Genomic DNA, 5978 nt, shown 5'->3' with positions numbered 1-5978 from the left:
GGTGCCCGCCCCTGCGCCAGCCTTTTAACCGGTTCTGGGCGTGGCTCTTACGGAGCTCCGCCCGAAGTCCGCTTTCAGTTTCTCTTTCCTTGGTGGCGCCTGAGGCTTGCAACTCCCGTCGCTGCTCCGAGCTGTACGGGTCTCTCCCAGAGAGGGCCTCTGCTCCTCTACCTCGCCGCGCACCTTTAGTAGCGTCCCTCCGCTCAGGGGCACTGTCCCACTCCGGGATCTCCTAGCCTTTTCTCGGACTCTCTCTTGGGACCTGGCGCCCTCACTTTTGCTCCTGAGTCCTGCAGCCTGGCCCTTCAGAAATGCACGGGCGCTGACACTCCTCCCCTCCAGGTGTATGCCTGCCTGCTTCGGGCTCAGCTCGGTCCTCCGCTCCCCTGGAGCCGATCCTTCCAGGAAGCTTCCAAAGGTCTTCCCGTAAGCCCCCGCCCGGCTTCCCCTCAGCCGATCTGAAGGCCTGAGGGACCCCACCCCAGGCCCCCACAGGTCTGAGCCCCGGACGCCCCGTAGTCCCCGCACCTCTCCCCGGCTGCCCGCTGCATCTGGTCTAGGCTTGGATTTCCCAGGAAGCGGTGGCCAGACCACAGGCTTCAGAGGAACCCTTCAGCAGTGCGGGAGGGGCGCCTGACTCCTAGCCCAGTTCCTCGGAAACCGGGCGTGGCCACACAAGGGCCCCAGCGGCCCAACTCACCCTTGTCGGTACTCCCACTTGGAGACAGCTGGAGAAACTGAGGCTAGGGATGGGCTGCAATTAGTAGTGGCCCTGGTTCCCGTCCGCCCCATTTTTATTTTGGCTAGAGAAGAACTGGGTTCCTCCAAATGAGCCCAGTGAAATATGGTCCATTCTCAGATGTGGTGATCCTGACCCCCCCCCATAATTGTCCCTTTCAACTGCTCTATCTAGCATCTGCCCTTCGCAAGTCCTCCCTCCCTTCCCACACACACTTTGGGCTCGTGACAGAGGGGCTGGTTGGGACTACTATTTATGCAGGTGTGACTTAGTGATTCTTTCCTGGTCGAAAGCCATGGAGTAGGTGCCTGGCTGGTACCAGCAGTCTTGAATGAAGTCCAGTGGGGAGCCTTAGTGTCAGGAGGAGCCATGTGAAAGACTGTGTGTGCCTGGTGACTGGCCTCACACTGGCACACACTGCCCTCTACAGACAGCTCCCAGGCTGCAGCCCAAATGGCTCCTTGGGACTGCCCTGCTCTCCGTCTCCCTGTCCCCAGACTGCCCCGCTTTCCTCCTGAGCACAGGCCGGTAGCCTAGAACTAGCCTGGATTGGGACTGCACCAACTCCTTAAACTGCTGTGGCCACCCTGGGGCTGACCTCCCACAAAGGGTGAGAGAAGAGGTGCAGGGCTGTGTGTGAACCAGGAGTCCGAGGCTGTGGTCGTTCCACAGAGGCTGACTTGAGCCCCTGCTTGGATGGGGGCTGGGGGGGGGGCTGTGGCATTTGTTGGGTGGTGGTAAAACATAAGGTGCAATCCTGGTTAAAGCCAGACTTTGAACCCAGATCCACTTCTAGCCCTGCCTGTTTACAGCTTGTGACCTTGAGCACGGAAGTTGCCTATCTGCCTTGATTTCTGCATCTGTCAACGAGGATAATAATAGTTCTCTCCTGCACAGTTTGTGTGGGGATTCAGTGAGGACAGGTCTGGTTCACACAACCGCCTGTGTGTGATACGTGAGCATCCCTGGGTGCCTGTCTGTGTGACAACATGTTAAGAGCCTGGCACTTGGGTTTGTCCCTTGGGTTCACTTCAGAAGCCCTCGCCCAAGGAGCATGGGCCAGACAGCGCTCAGCAGAAGAGGAGGAAGGGAGCCTGCTGGCAGTGGAGGGTAGCACCCTTCTCAGGGACTGGAGTGAGCAGTCCGGCCTGGAGGGTGTGGTCAGGTTGGGCTGGCTCCATTAGGATTTTCTCCCTCCCAGCACTGCTCTCTGGCAGGCCTTGGGGGAGCCCTGTGAATACCTGGTGATTCTGGTACTCCTCATACCCACCACTGGCAGCCTCAGTGGCCACTCAGGAGAGCTGCCATCTCTCCCCCAGGCCCGGGCTTCCTTCTTTCACCTCCTCTTGCTGTCCATCTCCGAGGACCCCCACCTTCATTTCATTTGCTGTTTGTTATCCCAGGCTGACATGCTTCCCGGTCCGCACTGCTGATTTGGTTCAACAGTCCTAACTGCCCATTTTAAATATGTGGAAACTAAGTCCCAGAGGCAGATCATTTGCTCAAGGGCGCACTGTTCAGAAGGGCCAAAGCCGGGGCTCATGCCACCCTGGGCTCCACCACTGGTGTTCTGCATCCTGATGTGTCTTAGGTCTAAAGATCCCTCTGCACCCTGGGCTGGCCTGGTGAAGAGGGGAGACAAGCCTCTGCTGCCTTTTGTTAATAAGCCTGAGGAGGCTTCAGATCTTGCATCAGGACCTCAGCCATCTTCCTCATGACCCTGGGCAGTTCTGAGTCTCAGTTTCCCGACCTCTTCAGTGGGCCTGGTCCATTCCCCTTCCCCCAAAAAGTTTGCAAAATCCATGGGGAGTTGGGTTCACCCTGGGTGCTGGTTCTCCTCATAAGCCCCAGTGACAGTTATACTGCTTTGGTTTCATTTTCTGCTGTCCTGAGTTCAAAATGAAACCAAGTCCAGGTGCCAGAATGGGAAAAGAAACATGCATCTGCTGCCTGCCAACCCTGGCCGGCTGTGTGCTGGGCTCACAGAGAGTCTGGCACTGGGAAGCCCTTAAGAGCTCAGAATCCATGGCGAGACTGACCCAGATTCCGGCTCCAGGCCTGCTGCCACCCAGCTGTGTGAATTTGCTCTAGTGGCTTGACCTCTCTGGGTCCCACTGGTTTTATCTGCATAATGGTCTCTAGAAGTTCTGGACCTCCCAGAACAGAGTGCCAGGCCTAGAGTGACTGGCACAAGTGAGGGCACAAGGAGATGAGCTCCCACGTGACGAAGTCCTCCCCTGCCCTACATGGCCCTGGTAGCCAGGCAGCCTCTGGAGGAGCAGAGATTCCCCCCCCTGCTTTGGGAGCTCAGGTTTTCAGTTTCTCTTTCCAGCTTAGTGATCCCCTGCTGGGAAAGCAGCCCTCCTTTAGGACATCATTGTGAAAGTCCTCTGGGCCTTCAGGCTCTTGGGCCCTTCTTTCCTGGTAATCCCTAGGCCTGCCAGGTTCCTGTACAACCTTGACCTTGCACCTGGGAGCCTGAGCCTTCAGCTAAGGGTGAGAGTTCTGTTTTTGCTGATCTGGGTATACATATGTCACTTCTGCAGTTCGTGGCCTGGGGCCGGTCTCTTAGCTCCTCTGTGCCTCAGTGTCCCATCTGTGAGATGGGGTCATTTACTGAGTGCTTGCTGTGTCCAGGGAATCGAGATTCCGGACTATTCGGGCAGGCCTGGGGGAGATAATGAATGTACAGGATCATTTTAGATCATGCCGAGTACCTGTGGGAATTCACAGGAGAATGGGAGCGGCTGGGTGTTTGTGAGGTGAGGTAAGGCAGGTAGGGAGCAAGGCTTTTGGAGGCAATGCCTTGGCACTGCAGTCTTTCTAAAAGAGAAAGAAGGACCCAGGTGGAGAGGCGCTGTGCTGGAGGTGATCAGCAGGCTGCGGGGGTCACAGAGGAGATGGGTGTGGAGGGAAAGGAGTGAGTTTGGGGGTGAGTGAGGTATAGGGGTGGGAGGGCCTGGTCTGTGGAGAAGGGCCTTGTGGGTGGTGGGAAGGGATCAGATTCGGTGCTGAGTGTGTGGTGCCATTGATGGTGGGCACGCCTTACAGCTGTGCCTGTCCCCTGGGTGCCCACACCAGGGCCTGAAGTGGTTGCAGAGACAGTCCTGAGGGCGTGGGAGACCTGGCCTGAGTCCTGGGGCTGGACTTCACTCCCTGGGACCCAGACTGGAAAACTCCATTTGCTGGGCCCCTACTCTGGACCAGGTGACAGTGTTTTACTACTGAGCTTATTTTATCTTCCCCTGGTGCTGTGGGATGCAAATTACATGTTGCAACTGACCAGATGGGGAGCTGATGGGTGAGGGTGTTTGTGGGGGGCGGGGGTCCTGGGGCCCAGTATACTTGGCCTGAAGGCTTCTGTCAGGTGATCAGGTAAACCCTTGTCCCTCCTGTCCCCACAGAGGGAAGGAGTGGGGTGCGGGCTATTTGGCACCCAGGTCCACAGAAAAAGTCTGAAGGGCCAGGGAGTGCTGACATTAGCCCATGGCTGGCTTCAAAGTGGCACATTCCTGGGGACAGGTGAGGACATTTTAGCCCAAGTGGCCAGGGAAGGAAGGAGAAACAGAGTTGCAGATTCCCCATTGCTCTCCAGAGAGCAGCCCCTGATTTCAAGGGCTCCGAAACAGGCAGGAGGAATCTTCTGAGAGCTCCGCCCTCATTCCTGTCCCCATGCTGGGATCAGCAGTCAGGCAGGGGCTATTCAGAGGCGGGGCAGGATGGCTCCCAGGGCAGCAGTCCCCCAGCCAGGTGCATAGGCCGGCAGCAGCCCTGCTGGAGCTGGAAGCGGGGCCTGGCCCAGCCTGAGGAGGTGAGCCTGGGTCTAGTCCTGCGGAGTAAGTGGGACTTAGCTGCCAGCAGGGACAGTTGTGTGCTCTAGAGGAGCAGAGTGCACCGGGAGAGGGTGTTTTGTTTTGTTTTTGGTGCTGAGGATTGAACACATGGCCTTCACACTGAGCTACATCTGCAGCTCTTTTTATGATTTGTGTTTAATCTTTAAAACTTTTAAGATGGGGGTCTCGCTAAGTCGCAAAGTTGTCAAGGCTGGCGTGAAGCTTGTGATCCTCCTGCCTTATTGTCCGGTGAGGAACAAGAGCAGCAGAGCCAAGGCCGAGATGCAGGAGACGCGTGAGGCATGGTGTGTGGAAAGAGGCTGGGCTCAGCCTCTCCCTGCCTGCCTGGGGCAGCGTGGCCCTTTGGGGACAACCTACTGACCACCTTGCCCACAGCCCCACAGGGCTGGCTCAGGTTCCATGTGCCTGTGCTACCTCTCCAGATGCCACGGCGCTTCATTAAGATGAGTTAGATGCTTTCCCAGAGAGGCATGTCTTTTTTTCCTCTATAATTTTTTACTACGTCATATAACCCCTGGCACCAGCTCAGAGTGTGGCCTTCTACATCTTTTCTTCTGTCGGTACAGCAAGTGTTTTCAGCTCTGTACATAAAGCTGCTAGTGGAAAATTTTCCCTGAATGCCGCCCCCCTGCCCTTTTCGCCCCACAGCACATGCGAGCCCCTGGAGAGATCCTGTGTAGATTCCGAATGGTGGGCTGAGAGGGTTCACATTGTCACCCCTATAGAAGGACGAGGAGAGTGTTTTGTGCTCTTAGAAACAACATGGTGCTGAGCCTCCCTCTCCAAGCTCCTGGGTCGCATGTGAAAATAGCCCATTTTAAATGTTAGACAACAACTGCTCTGTTGCCTACTGGTCATCCTGGGTACCTCGCCCGCCTTGGCAGTGACACTCAGCAGTGCATTTCCTCTGTCTTTGTCAGTACTTGTTGTTATGAGATTTTTTGCATTTTTGCCTGTTAGGTGATTACACACGTAAGTATCTTGTTGCCTTAAAATCTGCCCCTTATTTCATTGATTGGGAAAGTGCTTATCGAGCTCCTCATGTGAGCCAGACACCACGATCAGTAGTAGAGATGCAGCAATGAACACACAGGCCCCTAGTCCTCTTTATAAAGTATAAGATACAAGGAAAGACCAGAGAGGCTGAGAGAGCTGCCTGGGGTCACCCAGCAAGGGAACAGAGGAGCTGGGGCTTGGATCTGGATCTGTATAGCTGCACAGTTGAGGTCTTTTATTTTCAGTCACACCTCAGCCAAGGTCTGTGCCTTCTTCCCTGACTGCTTCCTGAGCCCCATCCATCCCGGGACCATGATGTCCCCTTTGTGACCCTCTGGCTTGCCTGCAAGGAGCGGGCAGACAGTGCCCCCACGGGCCAGGCTGTTTCT

The sequence above is a fragment of the Fukomys damarensis genome, unplaced genomic scaffold, assembly GCF_012274545.1.
Source record: "Fukomys damarensis isolate Sample0158 unplaced genomic scaffold, DMR_v1.0_HiC HiC_scaffold_34, whole genome shotgun sequence".
Classification (NCBI taxonomy): domain Eukaryota; kingdom Metazoa; phylum Chordata; class Mammalia; order Rodentia; family Bathyergidae; genus Fukomys; species Fukomys damarensis.
This window is presented reverse-complemented; position numbering follows the sequence as displayed.